General features: G+C 52.4%; 1 protein-coding gene across 6 annotated transcripts in view; it reads right to left on the bottom strand.

Annotated features, from left to right (window-relative positions):
• The window catches only part of ABCC5 (ATP binding cassette subfamily C member 5), a 43,461-nt gene extending 42,916 nt beyond the window's left edge, over window positions 1-545 (bottom strand). For 2 of the 6 annotated variants that reach the window (XR_010346156.1, XM_064385491.1), the window contains exon 1: window positions 353-545. The gene's annotated coding sequence lies outside the window, so the exon portion shown is untranslated. The remainder of the gene's footprint in view (window positions 1-352) is intronic. The other 4 variants (XM_064385483.1, XM_064385482.1, XM_064385484.1 and 1 more) reach the window with 4 other exon arrangements.
• Between the last annotated feature and the right edge of the window lie 17,130 nt (window positions 546-17,675).

The following is a 17,675-nucleotide window of genomic DNA, read 5'->3' as shown; positions in this document are numbered from 1 at the left end:
GGCACCGCCGCCGAGAGCGCCGCGGGCCGAGCGCGCCGCAGCCGCGGCTCCGCCGCTCCCGGGCGGGGATGCGGGACAGCCCCCCGGCCGCACACCCCCAGCAGCCCGGGGGAGCCCCCGCGGCTCTTCCCCGCCGCAGTGCCGCACGCACGGGAGCCGCCCCGCCCAGGGACAGGTGCTCCCGGTGCAGCCGAGGCGGGACAGAGCGCGGCGGGAGCGGGCAGCGCGCAGCCCCCTCACCGGCGGCGAGGAGAGGGGGCTGCTCGGCCGGGCTCCCGACAGGAGAAGGGACAGCAAAGCCGCCTCCTCACCACACCGAGGCTCGCCCGTCCCCGGTACCAGCCGCACTCACCTCCGCCCGCCGACGGCCCCGCCGCAGCTTCTCCGCTCCGCGGCCGCGAACCCAAACAACGCCGCTTATAGCGGTTCCGGCGTCCCCACTGCGCCTGCGGGCGGGCGCTGCGGCGGCCGCTCCTTCCTGGTGCCCCACGGGAGATGTAGTCCGCCTCTCAGACCTGGACTCTCAGACCTGGGCTCTCACTGCTGACAGCGAACTACACTTCCCTCCAGGCCCCGCGCGGGCCGGCTCCGTTTGGCCGCGCCCCCGTCCCGCCGCGCCCCGCCCAGCCCCGTCCCGCCGCCGCTGCCGCAGCGTGGGGGGTCTGGAACGTTCGCCGCCCGCCGGACGCACCGGGGCACCGCGCCTCGCCGCTCGGCAGCGCAGCGCAATGCAACGCAACGCAACGCAGTGCAGTGCAGTGCAATGCAACGCAGCACAACGCAGCACCGTGCTGAGCCGTGCCGTACCCGGCGGTACCGTGCAGTGCGGGACGGACGGGTCCTTCCACCGAGCCAGTGCCGGTGTGAAGAATTGGGGTCTGCTCTGTTCGGGCACCGCACGCAGGGCTGGCTCGGTGCTGGAGAGGGCGAGGGGTGTCTCGGCTGCCTCCCGGCAGCGGGGCTGCCGCAGGGCGCTGCCCGGTTTGCGGAGGCGGAGCGGCCGCCGCCGTGGCGGACACAGCGCCCGTGGCGGCCTCGGTGTGCGCCTCTCCCGGCCGGGCCGCGGCTTCCAGCAGCCTGTCACTGCCGCTTATCTACAGCCCCTCGGCCGGGGAAAGCGCCCTCATGTGCGGCTCGACCCTGGCCGCAGCCCTCAGCAGCGGCTCCGGCGCCGCGGGCCTGCGACGCGCTTCCCCAGGAGCCGGGCACCGTTCCCTTGCCAAGCCCCAGCTGTGCCCTTCCAGCTCCCTCGGACCACCTGAAGGGACGGGGAGCTTGTCCCAGGGCTTTCACAGCCAGGCTCTGGCGGCTGAAAGGGATGGAGGCCGCGGCTGTGTGTCCCTGTGAGGCGGTGGCTGAGGGCCAGCAGCCCTGCTTGCCCTAAAGAGCGGCACAGGGTGTCCAGCCCCGCCTCAGGGGACTCAGGGAAGGAGATGGACACAGCTGCGTTTCCTCTCACAAAGGGCTGTAAATATCCTTAACACACCCTGAGCTGTCGCTTCTCCCCTGCTGAGTTTAAATACCCTGTCCTCAGCTGACATCCTCCTTCCACCAGCCAGATTTGGCTGATGTCTCATTTAAGTGGTTTATGTAACGAGTGCCTGTTTGCTCCGCAGTCCTTGCTCTCCTGTCAGGAATGCTGGTGAGAGTCAATTTGATAGAAATGGTGAAATGAACTCAGGTGAACAAGGGAGATGGGAATCTGGAAATAAAAGTGGACCAGAATATTCCCTCCAAGCCCCCAAGCCGGAGGTAAAGCTAAAAGGTGTCACCGTGCAAGTAACAAGGACACCCTTAAGGAGGTACCAGAGAATCCCTGTAGAGCTCCCTGGCACACATGGTCACATATCCTGCAGATCTCTGACTCTATTTCTGGAAAAAATGAGAATCAGCTCTATTGCAGGTGCTCTTAACATTTTGGGAGAGGGGAACTGACAGACAGACAAACCTTGCCCAGATACAGGAGCCAAGAACAATTGTAGCTGCTGCATTTTTCTGCACTCTCTTCCCCAGACAGGGGAGTCATGCACAATCACAATCATGCAGTTTCAGATTGGACTGGCATTTAGTTGGGGAAGACACACAAGGTGCACTTCATGCTTTATAAATGCTATGTCCCAGCAAAATGTAGATTTTAGGACAGAAGCCAGGAGGCAATTTACAGTAAATCCCTGAACAGTCATTAAACTGACCTTTGTTTGCACCAAACACTCTGGAATATAAGGGTAAGTAAATGTCCAGATACTGAGCTGTGTAGTTAAACAGCATAAACAGAAAGAACAAAGAATGAATGACGGGGGAAATTGAGCTGTCTTAAAGCTTTAAGGTGAATCACTGGTATTTTCGGGTGTTGACCTGAAATTGTTCTGCGTGTGAGCATGTCTTTGGGCCTTGGGCTGTGCAGGCAAACAGAGCTGCTTTTTGGAGATGGCTGGCTTTTTTGAGCTGCTGACATGTTGAAGCCCAAAGGCTCTGCATCACATGCCTGGAAAGGAAGAAGAATATAAACCTCCATTATGCCAAAGTCATTACAAAATGAGTTCAGAAAGATGAGCAGAGGCTGTTGTTTAAGCCAAGGGAGCCAGAGCCCTGCCTACACTTGTTCTGTCCTCTATTTCTCCAGTACTGGAGGAGGCCTGAGAGTAAAAGAGAGGACATGCGTGCTAGTAGAAAACTGCTGGTAAGTAATGATGTGTACACTCTACTCAGACTAGCTCTGGGCAATGGGCTGGCAGCAGCATCAGGAGTGTTTTCACACCTGTGGTCCTACGAGTACATTCTCCCTTAGTGCAGAGGTGGGATGAAATGCTTAAGTAGGCATAACCCACTTTTTAGTGTGTCACAAGTCTCCTCCAGCGTTCGTTCTAAAGGCTATAAATGTACTGGTGCTACCAGCCAGAGGAGTTACATCTTTAGCTCCAGTGGCAGCAGCTAATGCTTTTAGTGCTGCGAGTCCTGGATTCATCCCTGAGGGATGGGAGCTGTTACATAAACAAGGCCTGTACAGTATTAAAACTTGCCCTGATTCAAGATCTGGGATTTGCTGTAATCAGACCTGACTGCAAAAGAAAAGCACAGCCAGACCAAAGAGCCAGCAGCAGCTTCAAAGCCAAGACCTGCAGACCCGGGCAAGGAGGCAACATCTGACAATTAGTTTTCTTAAAGGTGTCCAGGAGCTGCTCCTCTCCACCCCAAAACAACCATCAGCAACAAACCTAAAGCAATGCTTGAAACAAACTGATTTGAGCCATTGGAGCAGAAAATGGAGCATCTCCAGATTGATCCGGAAAACCAAGGTTCAGTTTGTGGGAGTGTTGGTCTTTGTTCATCTGTCTCTCCTATTACATCTTCCCTGTAGGACCTGAGGACCTGCTTCTGCCTTTTGGGAAACTGGAGCAGGTACTGCCCAAGTGAATAAACTGAGCTGAACCCTGGATGAAAATAGACTTCTCAGGACATCTGAGCCTGAGGAGCATGGCTGCACTCAGTGCTCAGTGTTTGTGTTCATATCATTGCAATTAAGACTAGCCATGCAAAACCCTGATACACACAGGACTAGGAAGCAGAGAATTCCTTATGTGCTGAAGGGATGCAAATGCCTGTTGAGCCCAGAAGACTCTGGGTGCAAAGGCTGGGTGAGTGACTAATGGGATGGTGCAGTCAGTGTTTTACTACTGGTAAAATATTGCAATGAGGCACTGAGATAACACAGCTTTTCTCTTTGCCCTGAAAGAAAAGCTGTTCCCCAAAGAAGCAGCACAATGTGACAGGACTGATGTCCATGGAATTATGGAGAGTACCAGGAGGGTGAACAGGACTGGAGAACTGCCACGGCAGACTTGCCCCTCACCCACTGCTTCCTTTCAGGTCTGTGGGCTCTGTGAGCTGTCTGGGCAACACGATATGCTTTGGTCAGTGTGGATGGTCCTTGAGGAGGTGTCTTCCTTTGACACAAACCTGGACACTGGGAAGACCAGTTCTTCCCCCTCTCCCAAATCCCCTTTCCTATGTACCTCATATGCAGAGGACATCATCTTCTTATCCTTCCTCACTGTGATGCTTGGTGCAGGGTGCTGACACTTGCATTTTCAGCATGAGTTTCCTGAGTGTGTCCCTCCTGATGAGCATGCTGACAGTTGTTATGCTTGCTAGTGGTTTTCTACTCTCTTGCTGATCAGAGCTCTTAGCCATGAAGTGCAGAAGTCACAGATTAATTGGACAGCTCAAGAAGGAGTCCCATGACCGAATTTAGCCTGTAGCACTGCAAACCATAACAAGCCCAGATATAGGGAGGTCTGAAGAGACTGCATTATCAGCTTGTTCATGATTCTCTATCCCTGTGCAGTGACCAGTCTTTTATTGTTCATCATGTCCAAGTCTCCCTCCCACACACAGCCTGTTCAGGACTTTGAGCTCCCAGAGTCGTGTGAAAAATTGCCCATTGCATTGCGACTATTTCACATCACTCTTCTGGAAAGTAATAACTTGAGCCACCAATCCATGTGGGCAGCTTGGCAGATTGAAACAAGCTGCCCACATAGGCAGGTATATGTTGCCAGCAGCTGGAGGGCAAAGAGACATTGCTATTCATTTTCCTTTGTATCTTGTATCCACTTTCATAGTTCCAGAGGAAAGAAAATTTTTGTAGCAAAAGTATCAACAAGATCACTGAGGGTAGTCATCCATCATACTTAGGCTACAGAGTTAGCATCCTGTTGTGGAGGCAGGGAGAGGGGCAGAAGCCAATGTGGTACTTGTAGCAGGGCTGTCACAGACTGCTGTGGCTTGCTCAATCATTCCCCTCTTCAATCTCACTAGAAAATAAACAATTTGGGGACATCAGTGGGCTGAGTTTGTCACGTGAAAACCACAGTCCAGTTTCCTGCAAACAATGACGTTAATAATCATCAATAACATTGCACAATAGGTCATTACTGTTACATCAAGAATTGGGTACGATTACTTTTAATTCAAGTAAAGTTATAGTATCTAATGGATTTGATCATGGCTTGCAGTTGAAGAGCTAGAGGAACAAATACTCCCTGGACATACTTAGTGCTGCTAGCATCAGAGTCTTCCTAAATATCCTTCTGCACTGGTCTGGAGAGGGCCACGAGCGCTGCCCTCCAAGCTGCAAGTAGCAACACCTGGATAGAGACAACAGTCCATGCTGTGCCAGGCATCTCCCTGTCTGCTGGACATGGCTACTTGTCCACAAGACTATGCACACCCCAACCATACACCATTCATGCCTACCTGGTTCCATCCAAACACACAGCAGGGGGCTGATAACCTCCCTACATGGATGTGGTACCAAAACCTCTCCCCCATCCCAGTCATAGCTGCACAGAGGGGTTAACACACTTGCAGCACTAAAGACCCAGTGCCATGATCCAAACATCTCCTGGAACTCAGCATTTTCCATACAGCTGCTCTGATTGTCAGGGCATGTGAGGCACAGGACCTTGTGGGATGCTCAAGACTAAACACCACAGGCATCCCTCACTTCACAGAATGGGAACTCTCTGAGCTCTCACTTTTTCATTACTGCAGTTTCATTGTGCCTACAGCTCTGCAAATGACTCATCCAGGCATTCAAGTTCATGTGCTTTCTGTTGGTTCAGTGCTGAACAATCTGTGTTGCTGATCAGAAACTGGTGAGAGTGAGGGCCAGCTCACAGAGCACAGTGGAGAGCCATTATTTCCCCACCCTTTCCCCAGAAAAATACTCAAGAGGAATATGATGTATTTAGAACTAGAGAAAACAGGAATCTTTCTCTTTGCTCCTGACCTGTTTTAGCAGAAGGACTTCATTAATATCTTAATATACCTGTGCATTTGGCTTTCCTGGAAACAAACTGTACTTGCTTGATGTTTGTGCAAAGCTGTTGGTAGTGTGGGCGTTCACATTGTGATTATGTTTCAGAGGATGAGGCTCCTAAGCTGATCCAGGCTGAGATATCACTCCAGGCTGCAGCAGTACCACCCATGGCCTTCCCATCAGTTCCTGTGGGAGGAGGAACCTTCCTAGCCAAGCTAACGGTGTTTTACTCTTGTTCTCAATAGCTTCTACAAATAGCCATGCTTTTGCAACAAATGCCACTTGGTGTTATTTTTCTTTTTTCAGGTTTTGATCATCCTGCCCTCTTTCTGCAGCATTTATGCTTGTGAAAGTGCAGAAGTAAAAGGTGCAATGCTGTGCTGTATCACACAGATTAAATTTGTTTATAATTCATCATTCAGGTCAGGAGGAGAAAGCACTGAAAAAGTATCTTATTTCATATGCTACTTTCTTTGGGTTTTGGGAGAGTGGGATACAAATAAAACCCTTCCAACACAATTAGCAGCAACTTATTCAGAACTGTTTTTTTCTTACAGGGAAAAGCAAGAACGTTTCAAAGCTGTTGCAACGTTTGAAGTGTAATCCAGTGCAAAAAACCAGTTCAAGGCAGTTCATACCTGCACTGATTCTTCAATTTTTCTTCTGTAAACCTGATAATTCAAAGGATAACATCAATTCAAGGGCAAAGCACTGCCCAGGGACCAGAAGCCAGTGCAGACCTACACGAGTTGCAAGTTCTGTGATTCCTACACCTCGCACCACACCCACGGGTAATGAGTAATCAATAGAAGCCAGCAGCTTGGGTCAGGCTGGAGCCTGCCTGCTCTCACTGGCACAGCCAACTGTGTTGGATGGCTGGTTATTTGATGAAATTAGTAGAAAGGACAAACAGTGCTGTGATAAAAAAGCTAGAGATGTGTCTGGATGAGCATTAATGGTCTGGGGTGCCTTCTAACTATACCACTCTGGCTTTGGGAGTTAGGTCCTTTCAGCTGGACCTCTGGCTCATTTCCTATAGTCTGAAGATGTGCAGCAGTGGCTTTGGTTAGCCTGAGGCACACAAGGAAAAACTCCTCTAACCCCTCTCCAAAAGCAGCCAGGATTGTCCCCAAGCCAGGGCATGGAAAAGAGATACAGCCACATCAGAATGCTATGTTCAGTTCAGTTTGCTTTTCTGAAACAGTTTTTGGGTTGGCCAAGAAGCCATGGCCAGGGCCACACATAGGCTTGTGGCAGGGGAAACTGGTTTAAACAGCACAAAACCCAGAGCTGGTGGCCAGAGCATGATGCAGCACAACCTTCCCACTGGCTCCCAGGGACATGATCACAGTCTGCTGCCAGGGCAAAGAACCCTCTGTCCACTCCTCATCTGCCTCTGTGAAAACAAAGCTGTGGGTCCACTGAGGTGAGAGTGTCACTGCTTCCAGCTGCATGGAAAGAGCAGAGCCAGGCACAGCAGCAAGGTCACTTGCTGGCTGGTGTTGGGATGTGGGTTTCTTTTGGCTGGCTGCTTACATGGCTGTGCAGAGCTGGATGGGCACCATGAGGGTGTACCATGGAAAAGCCATGTGTGGATGCAGCAGTGACAGCTCTGTGTAGAAGTGCAAAGTGCTCCTCCTGCTGCTCTCTCTGCCAGCACCCACAACACTGCAGCTCCTCTGAGCAGCTCTTGGTTCATGAGCTGCAAATCAGATGTGGGCAGACACCACCTCTTTCACCTTCCAGCAGGTGATGAGCTTGCCACTAGCCATGTCTTCATCCCCATTATCCCAAATCCCCACCATTTCCTACTTGTTGTCAAGTGACCCTGCCAGCAAAGGGTCTTGGGGATGCTGCATAGCAGTGACTTCCAACACCTTCCTCTGTAGCTCTCTCCTCCCCAAGGACACGGTTCATGGGTGCCATCAGCTCTCTCACCACCTGTTCTCATCCTCTGCTTGTTGATGACAGCTCAGTTGGTTATTACATATGGGGGGAAGGCACTGCAGGGACAGCCACTACAGCTGGAGTCAAGGTCTCTGTTTCCTCATATGTCTTAAAACCCCAGGGCTTTTCCATAGTGGAAATACAGCCAGCTTGTATTTGCCTCCATGCTCTCAGGTGTCCCTCTGAGATGCAGGGGAAGGATGAGCCAGCCTGGAAGCCTGTGGCGAGAGAGCTGTTCTGTCCCATTGGAAACAGCACAAACAGCATGAGCAAAAAAGGCTTCAAAAAAGGAGAAAAATAATTAAAAATGCTGGGAGCCCCTGGCGGTGCCTGGAATCCCACGTGGTGGAGAAAAGGCCGTCTGGGATGCCAATTTTGGAGCTTGCCAGTGTGATCAGCCAGTTTTAGAAGCAAATGAGGACAGCCAAGGTCAGAGAGCATTGGGCCTCTGGGATTGTTGATGTACAGTTGAAAACTGGGAAAAAGGGGAAGCTGCAGGTCAAACACAGCTCTGTCCTTGCTGCTGCAGCAGGGGCTGGGCTCTCCCAGGTCTCAGGGTGGCCAAGCCCCAGGCTGGCCTGGTTGCACACAGGGATAATAGGGGCAAGAAGCTGGGGTTTTTTTGAGACTCGTGCTTGGGGTTGCAGGGGAAGGCAGGCAGTTCTGTGTTCAGAAAGCAAGGTGGTGGGAACTCTAGGGAGCAGTGAGTAATTTTCAGGGCTTGGGAGATTTGCTCTGCTCTGCTGCTGGGGGAGAAATCAGAAGAGACAGTTGTCTCCTGCTTTCCCCTCCCAGAAAGAGTAGAAGGTTTCCTGGGAGTTCTTCAGACAACCCCCCTGAGTACATCTTGTTTTGCTGAGCTAATTGCTTTTGCTTCCTTGGGAAGTGCTGCCTGAGCACCAGCAGCCACCCTGTGCTGCCATCACAGCCCCCACAGGGCTTGTGTGGGACTGGCACGGTGAGGGGTGGATGAGTGTATGTGTCCTGGTGAACTCTTGGCCCCTGAGCCATGGATTAGAGCCACAGTGCAGGGAGGCTGGGTCTCAGGCTGTGTGGCCATGGCACTCCTTCAAACCTCCTCTCATTGCTTCACCTAGTGGGACCATGGGGATGGCCATTGTGGGACACCAAACAATTTGGGACAAAGCCTAGCAACAGCCTGGGTTAGCCATGGTGAAGCCTGCAGTGAAGATACTCCAAAAGGAAACACTGGTCAGTCTGAAACTTAGAGGCTGTTGAGGCTGCAGAAATCCCTGAAAAGGAAGACGTGTGTCTGGTGTAGGTTTGTTTGCCACACAGAGCCATGTCATGTGCCTGTCCCATGTGCTGCAGGCGGGGACAATCCCCCAGCTGTTCTGAGCCGCAAATAGGAAAAGCCCCCTGTGTAATCATGGTTTAGGTCAACTGGAAACAAAGCACTCCAGCTGCTGTGTGCTGCTCTCCATCACGACTGGGGAGGACAGGAACCCCCCCAGCTGTGGCTGCAGGGATGAGAACAGTGCTTGAGGAGTGGGAAGCAGCTCAAGGGTCTGCAGCCTGGTTAATTCCAAGCACAGCCCACAACCCCACAACAAACAGCCTAATACTGACAACCATAAAATAGCCCAGCCTCCAGACTCCCCCTGCCCTCTCCCCAGGATTGGGAGTGCAGCACGTGAGAGCTGGGAGATGTAAAGCCCTTGAAGCACCAGGACCACCTCCTCCAGAATGCAGTTACAGGGTGAGAGCAGGGAGACAGTGGTGAATTCTTGGGGTGGTCAGCAGCTTGTTATGTGACCACAACTGTATCACATCTCCAAATTGTGGCTCAGTTCCTCCTCCTAAGAAATGTGTGACTGCTGGAAACCATGTGATAGAGGCAAAGGAGAGTCACTGTGTGAAAAGCAGAGCAAGGTCTCAAACCACTGCTGGGCAGAAGATACTCCTCTGAGGGAGCTGCCTCTGGCTTCTTCTTAAAGACAAAAGATTGAACAGTTGGAACTAAAGACACATGCACTATTCAGACCCAGCTCCCTGTTGAAGTGAGGCACATGTACCATCAATCACTAGCTGCTCCTGACTTGAAAATACAGCAGCTCCTCATGTGGGTGGGAAAAATGAGCTCCAGCATTGTACAGCTTTTGTGAATCCTACTGCTGCCTCCTCTGTCTTTAAAAGGGCCAGGGTCTGCACTCTGCAGTGCACTTACTGTGGCTACAATCTGGTCTAAATTAAGTTCAAGTCTCAGTGTTCATTTGTCACCTTTCTGTTTCCTCAATGTGTTTGCAGTGATGCACAGAGATGGTTTTAAACAGATTTTACTGCAGGCATTTATCAGATCAATCAGATAACACCCTGATGTCCTGGTTGCAGGCAGAGATAGGATTTAAATCAAGTTTCTGGCTGAGCACCTGTGTCACCTGTAGGTAAGTGAAGGCCTGGGTAATGTCTCTGCAGGGAGAATCCCTGCACCATCCAGCTGTGGGGGGAAGAGCTGGGTCCTGCCTGTTCCCTTAGAGCTGCATGCTCTGGGCTCTCTTCTTGCATTAGCACAGAGAAATTACTGCAATCATGGTGAATTGGGCTTACCTTTGGGCTTACCTTTGCCCTGTTTTGCACTTATGTCATGGCAAACACCCTTTCAAAGTCCAAGCCAGGTTTTTACAGATGCCCCTACTCAAGAGGGCATCTGTAAACTTGTGACTCCCTGAACTGCAGGGGTCAGAGCTGTTGTTATCTCTAAGGACCAGGGATCAAAGCTGAGCATTACGATCCTGCTAAGTGTGTTTATTCCCATATACAGTATTGGCACTGCAGTCGTGTCTGGAGTCCCTCCTTGGAAGCAGAGGCCCTCCGGTGGGGACAGACAGCCCCAGAGGCAATCCAGACTGGCTCTGGCAGCATTCATCAAGTCTGGCTGGGTCAGGAGCTGTCTGAATTCTGAGGGGGCATATTCCTACCTGGGGGAGATAATAATTTCATTTCATCTCAGATTTGTGACAAGAAACAATTTAGATAACTACAAGGCAGAAGGTGTCAAAGCTTGTGATTGGTGGTATCACCAGTGCTTCAGATTGTGGTTGATTGCAAAAGGGTGAAAAGAAGTAGAAATAACATATCTGTTTAGGGCACCCAAGGCAGCACTGAAACAAGAGAGCTGCAGACAAGTGGAGACTGGGAAGCTGTTCCCAGAGAAAAAACATTCCAGCTGCCTGTGCCTAATACTCCCACTGATGTGACAGAAAAGTGATGGCAGCACTGAGATGAATTCTTCCATGTATCTTAGGCACAGACTCTCCTCACATGGCTGAGCACATTGTGTTATAGCATTATTAATTGCTTTGACTTGGAAGAAATAGAAAAAAAAATCTTTATTCTAAGATACTTTATCTTTTCTGGTTTCCAGTGTATTACCTTTTCTTTAGTATCTACTACAGCTGGAACAACCACATCTACACTACCAGGAAAAAGGTCATTAATCAGCAACTTCCTTCAACTTTTCTGCAACCATGTGCATGTTGCACTTTGAAATATATCCCTGACAAATTAAAAGAAGTGTTGGAATGAGTCCATGGGAAACATAAGTTCAGTAACCAGATCTGTAGTATACAACATCTGTCAAGATAACGTGATCTCTCAGCAGCTTTGATGTGGTGGAAGGGGGCCACTGAGTTCCCCTGAGAAAGTTTGCCTTCATCCTCTCTATTAATTAGATCTGTAGGCAGCCTCAGCACAAAGATTTTCTAAACCAAAACCCTGGGTGCACGAACAACTGAATGGATCCTTGAAAAGGCACAGTTACTGAACATCACTCAGTTCCCAGACTTCCCTAGAAATGTAAAGCCCTTTGGGCTAAAAGTCCAAATAAATGTGCCTTTCTTGTGGAGCTCCAGGTTTGCAGGGAGAGAAGGGTTAAAGGAAATGTGCCCTCTCCTCTGAACAGGGCCTTGCAGGAAAGGCAGCGATCAGAGCACAGATAGCTGTGCCTTGATCAAAGCTCCCCCTCACTTCTGGCAGACCAGGCAGTGGGAAGCAGAGCTGTCTCCTTCCTGAAATGATGCATCTGGGGCCAGCAGCAGGGAGAAGGCAGAGGGATGGACTCCTCCTCACTCAGCATCTTCTCTAGGCAAAGCTGGGGCAGCTTTGAAGGGAATGCTGCAAGAGCCCTTTTCGTCCTCTGGACAAGCTGAGGGATGAGGAATAACCCTGGCCTTGCACAGGGGAGGAACAGCCTCATCTCAGAGCAAGGGAGCTGGAACAGAGCAACAATTCTGGCTGGTGCCTGCTCTGTGTTGGTGACATAAGGCCCCAGGTGGGAGGAAGTGGAGGGATGGGCTGGAGTCAGATAAATTGCTCTGGAAATGAGGGCCTGGGTCAATCAGTGGCCAGCCAATGTTCTCCTGGGTATTTGTCCTGGCTGTTTAGAAACAGGGAGTTGCCTCCTTGCCCTGGCAGCCCTGACTTGGCACCATGGGCTCCCTTCTCATGATGGAGGTGACACTAGGCCTTGTCCCTGTACTGCTGTGCAACATGGCATTTCTCTGCCCATCTCCACAGTCCCAAAGGTTGTGGTTACCCAACCCCACACCTTTTTTTCTCTGGCTCAGCCCACGGATCTCTTCCTAGGAGAGATTATCAAAGTCTGGGCTACCCTGCCATACCTCTTGGGGAGGACTCTTCCCGGCATCTCTTGCTACACATATCCACACATATCAGAGCTGGAAATGGGTTAGCTGGGAAAACAGGAGGCAGGTCTGCTACCTCCCACCTTATGCATCACTGAACTGGGAAAAAGAATCTGCTCAGAGGCTGCCACCCCATTTCACATGGCTCAGTGCAGAGACAAACAGGAGTACAAAGTAGGGGGTAAACCCTGGACTACAGTAGGGTTTGAAGGCCAGAGACTCCAGGGAAGAAGGTATTGCTAGTGCAGCAGCAGTGTAAAACATTGTATGTGAATAAGGAATTCAGAAAGGACAGGGGAACTCCGCAGGCTGAGGAGCCTTGCTCCAGGGTGTTCGTGCTCAGGCTGTCCCCATGTGACTGGGAGTGCCTGTCCCTGTGACTGCTCCAGCGCTGTCCCCCACGGGAAATGTGTTTGCTCTTCAGGCTTAAGCAGCTTCTGGGGTCACACAGGGTGCCTGCCTCCAGGCACTGCTGTCCCTGTGGCTGGAGCACGTGCCAAGCTCAGATGGCCACTGACTCATTTTCCACCCCTGGACAGGGTGTCCTCACTGAGCTCACTGAGGAGCCTGCTCCTGCCATGGCCAAAGCCTCCTCAGTCTCTGAGAGGGACCAGAGGGATGAATCAGCAGAAGATGGAGCCAGAGCTTGAGCAGTGATAGCAGAAGGGCAGCACACAGGTGCTCCTGCATCTGCACCATGGTCACCTGGGCAAGACCATGTCTGTTAGTTGGACACGAGCATCATCATGTCTCATCACTCTGGGGCTGGCGTTTCTCCTCAGGAGAGCTGCTGGTGAGGGATAATGGAAGCAGCGTCGTGAAGGATGAATCACATCACACAGAATTCATCCATGATCTACCTAAAACTCTGGAAGGAGCTATTGCTTGCTGAAGCCATGTGAAGAAAGAAAAACCATTGCAAGCAGGAGAAACTGGGGCAAGGCTTGGAATGGAAATTCAGCTAAAATATCCAAGGCAGTATATCCTATTGCTCAGCCTGTGTCTATGAGGGCAGAACCTGGGACCAGGAAAAGTCCCAAGAAGAAGTAAATTAGAGAGACCTTTACCCTTGCTCTGCTTTCCCTCTCATTTCAGGTTCCTGAGCTCCAGGCAGGTCTGGTCAGTGGCAGACAGACTGTCACATGGATGTCCCTTCTCTAAGTATGCAGAGGAGCACTTCTGCTGTCCCCTGTCCCTCCAGGGAGATCTGTGCCACCTGTGGGGAACCTGCTCAGCTTAACATATGTGTATGGTATCCAGAGACAGGGATGAACATCCACCAGCAGCACCTCTGTGCTGCAAATGCCTTGCTCCTTGCCAATGGACCCCTCCAGCCCCATCTCCACATTCTTGCCGCTGGGGAAGTGCTGATGCAGCTCCTGTCTCGCTGCATGTCCCAGCTGGTACAGCAGCAGCTGAGGACAGGGAGCTGTGGTAGCCCAGAGCTCAGGCAGCAGTAATGCATTCTCCCTGTTAGCAGGTGAGGGATGCTGGGCACACGTGGTGCAAAGGAATACCAGGGAGTTCTGCAAGCACTGCCCCAAAGGAGCTGGAAACACAGGGGGATGCAGACAGGGTGGCCTCGTGTCTGGTTCACCTTCTCAAGTCTGTCAGCCCAGGAGCCAAGAGCAGACAAGGCCCAGCATTCTGGCAGAAACCCTCTGTGCTGAGAAGCACAGGAGAAGCCCAAATGAGCAAAGAGTGGATGAATAGCCTGTGAGTCAGTATCCCTGCTGTCCCTGCTTGGCCAGAGCCCAGGGCGTGGGAGGGAGGGAGGCAGAAGGGTTGGGGTGTGGAATCTGCCTGGCTTTCATGCTTACTGACTTACTTGTGGTCTGCAGTTTTATTTTTCCCTGCAGGACTTGGTTCAGTGCTCAGGTAAATCTTGTGTCAGGCACAGAGTCATTCAGATATATAAGAGGGCTGGGCAATGTCCATGTCCTGGCCATTGCCTACCTCTTCTCCCAGGGGCAGGAGCTCCTCCAAGGGTGCTTGGGGCAGGCAGACCCCTCTCTACACCTGCCAAGTGAGCATCAGCTGTCCTGGGTAAATCCAGAACACTGCCCTGAGTGCTCAGGGTTCTGTGTGCCAGGGTTCAAGGCCTGCCCTTGTCACCTCTGCCACTGTGTGGGAATAGCCCCAAACAAACCAGGCTCTCTGCCAGCATGCAGAGGGCCAAAAAGAGCTGAGTTTAGGCACTAATTGCATCCCTGACCTGGAGCTGAGATGACAGAAGTCTCATAGCTCTGCTGAAGGCACAGAAGGATGCTCTAAGGGCATCAGAGCTGCTGGCCACCAGGCAGGACATGTGAGAAGAAAATGAGCCTCGTGTTAGGTACATGGTTCTTCCATGCAGACTTCCTGTGATCCTCCTCACTGCAAGTCTCACCACTCTGGGGACCCCCTGTTCCACTCAGCCCCTGTTGGGCCCCAAAGCTGTTTAAGATAGGACCAGACCCAGAACTACCTGCCAAGGCTTGGAGATGCCTCATGGGCCATTGTGTCTGCAGAGGGAAAAGCCAGGAAAGAACCAAGTGCTCAGAGAGAATAAATGAAAATAAAAAAAGATTAAAACTAAGGAACAGGGACCAGAAAGATGTCCCAGAAAGCAGAGCATCCCCACCAGGCCCATCATTCCCAGTCAGTGTTTGCTGCCCTGTCCAGGGTGTATGCTCTGTCCTGGGGTATCCAAGGTAAGGCAGCAAGGAAAAGTCCTACAGTCTCTGTGTCTTTCCACCACCCTGCCCAGCCACTGTGAGATACTGGGATTGATAGACCTCCAGCCAAATCCAGTTCCATCTCATCTCAATTTTCATGAGGTAATTTCAGTTTTAAAAGCTCCCCTGGAATTACATTGCTTTCAGAAAATGTTTGGCCTTGGTGCTGCTGGCCTGCAAGTTCCTGGTGAGACCAAAGGAAAATGTGTCTGCAAAGCCTGAGGAATATTTATCAAGCTGATTTTGAGTTTAGTTCATTAGCAATTACCTTGATTTGTCTTCCCCTCTTCTTGCCAATTTACCAGGGCAACGTCTTGGAAACTTGCCTCATTTGGAGAGAGCAGGATGTAATTAGCCAGATAATCTGCTGATTCCCCTGTCAACCTCTCTGTGCCCGGTCCCAACACACACAGTGGCTGTGCAGGCTGGATCAGACCTGATTTCTGGTGCTGTTTATGCACTTAGTGCCACACAGGCAGGAACTAAGATGCTGTTCTGCCCTCAGGCAATGGCAAATCCACCTCTTGGATCACTCCTCAGGCTGTAACCCCTGGACAGAAACCATCTGGGAGCTTTTGTTCTGGGGTTAGTTCCTCTGCCAGGGCAACAGAATTCCCAAGGGTATGCAGATACCTATTTTTGAAAAGGATGAGCATGATTTATTTCCCACGGGCAGCTCCTTTCTACTTTCTTGCTGTGTCCATCCTTGCTGCTTTTTTCCAGACCACTAGCTAAGGTCAAGCGACTCAGCCGCAAGTTGCGGCACAGCAAGGGCTCAGTCACAAGTCACTGGGCACAGATGGCACCACCTAAGTGATGCCTGAACATTTTAACTGCTCAGGGAAATTTCAGGGAATACCCAGTGCTGCAGAGTCCTTCAGGAGACAGAGGAGACTTTGTTTTCTGCATCAATCCTGGACCTGCAATTCAATCGGTGGGGAGGAATACTGCATGTCACCTTTTAGAGCTTTCTTCCCTTTCCTAAAGACCCCTCAGCAATGCCACGGGGGCTGTACAGCACTGCCCATGATACTGGGGCATGCTCTAGGTCTGTGGTTAAGTGGTGCCTCCCTTAATTTCCCTCCCTCTGGCCATACTGTGTGCCTTGGGCTGATAAGCATGTGCCACCTTCCGCGCTTGGGAGAGGCCCTGCCACAGAGCTGGGGGTGCAAATGCCCTGTGCTTCTCTCAGACCACAACTGAATTTGAGACACATCGAGTCTTTGGCTTGTCACTCAGTAGCAGATGACAGCAGCAGGGTGTCACAGTTTGTGGGGACCGAGGGACAGCAGTAGAGGCTGGTGAGGTGACAGAGCAGGGGCTGTGAATGCCTGTCCCATGTGGAGAGGGGCAGAAACGTGACAACGGGGCAAGGCAGCGAGCACCAGGTGCTGCAGCAGCTGGCACAGGAAAGGGCTGTCCTGCTGCCAGGCTCAGGACTCTCCGTAGCCCTTCTGCTGCCATCCCGTTAGGAGCTACCATGGGAGGTCTTTCAGCCTGTTTTCCTGGTTTTGAGTGCAGGGTTATCACACAGCTTTTCCTTGGTACAAATGAGCAGGTGACGGTGCTGTGTGATCAGGCCAGGCAAGTCCTGCAGCCCTGGGACGGGCGGCACGGAAAGGCAGCAGGGGGACGCAGCTGAGGGCAGGTGTTCTGTGCTGAGGGCTGTACACGGCCCGTCCCCTCCTGAGGACCAGGATAGTACTGAAGCACAATCAGAGCTGTGCGAGGACGGAGCCTGGGCTGGGGCAGGAATGGCTGGAGGAGACCGGGATCCGTGGAAGTGAAGTGTCCGAGCAGGGACACAGCCAGGCACCAGCACTGCGGCATCCCAGCACTGCGGCATCCCAGCCGCTCCACCAGGCTGAGGGCAACAAAAATGCCACCCCACGCTCAGAAACCACGTCTGCTTCCCTCCCATCCACTCTGGAAGGGTCTCTGAGCGGGGTCCAAGGGGTCCCTCAGGGCTGTGGGTTTTGGGACAGCTTTTCGATGGCAGGTGTGAGCTGGGCACAGAGGGGCTGCTTCCCAGCGAGGCTCTCCTTTGCAGAAGGAGCCTCTGGACATTTGGGAACGCAGCACAGACACATCGCTGCTAGGAGGTGTATCAGAAAACATCACTGCTCCCAAAACCAGACAGCACCAGGGTCACATCAAAGCACTGCACGCACCCCGGGGCCACCTGGGGATGTCTGTGGGGATGTCTGTGGGGATGTCTGTGGGGATGTCTGTGGGGACATCCAGGCCTTCCCCAGGCCGCGTCCCGGCCACGGCAGGGAGCCTACTCGGGGGGTGGCGATGAAACGCCTCTCCCCGCTCCTCAGGCCGTGCAACGGCGGCTCTTCGGCACGGCGGTGATGCCGGGAGGAGGGATTTGATGGGGAGGCAAGGAGCAGCCCCGGCCCGGCTCCCGCCCCGTTCCCGCCCCGCTCCCGCCGGGCGCGCCGCCCCGCGCTGTTGTGTCCCCGCCGGGCGCCCGTTGCCGCTCCCGCCGCGAGCGGAAGCGGAAGCGGCGGCGGCCGCGTG

The sequence above is a fragment of the Passer domesticus genome, chromosome 11, assembly GCF_036417665.1.
Source record: "Passer domesticus isolate bPasDom1 chromosome 11, bPasDom1.hap1, whole genome shotgun sequence".
NCBI lineage: Eukaryota > Metazoa > Chordata > Aves > Passeriformes > Passeridae > Passer > Passer domesticus.
The sequence above is the reverse complement of the archived record's forward strand: the minus strand, read 5'-3'. Positions and strand labels throughout refer to the sequence as shown.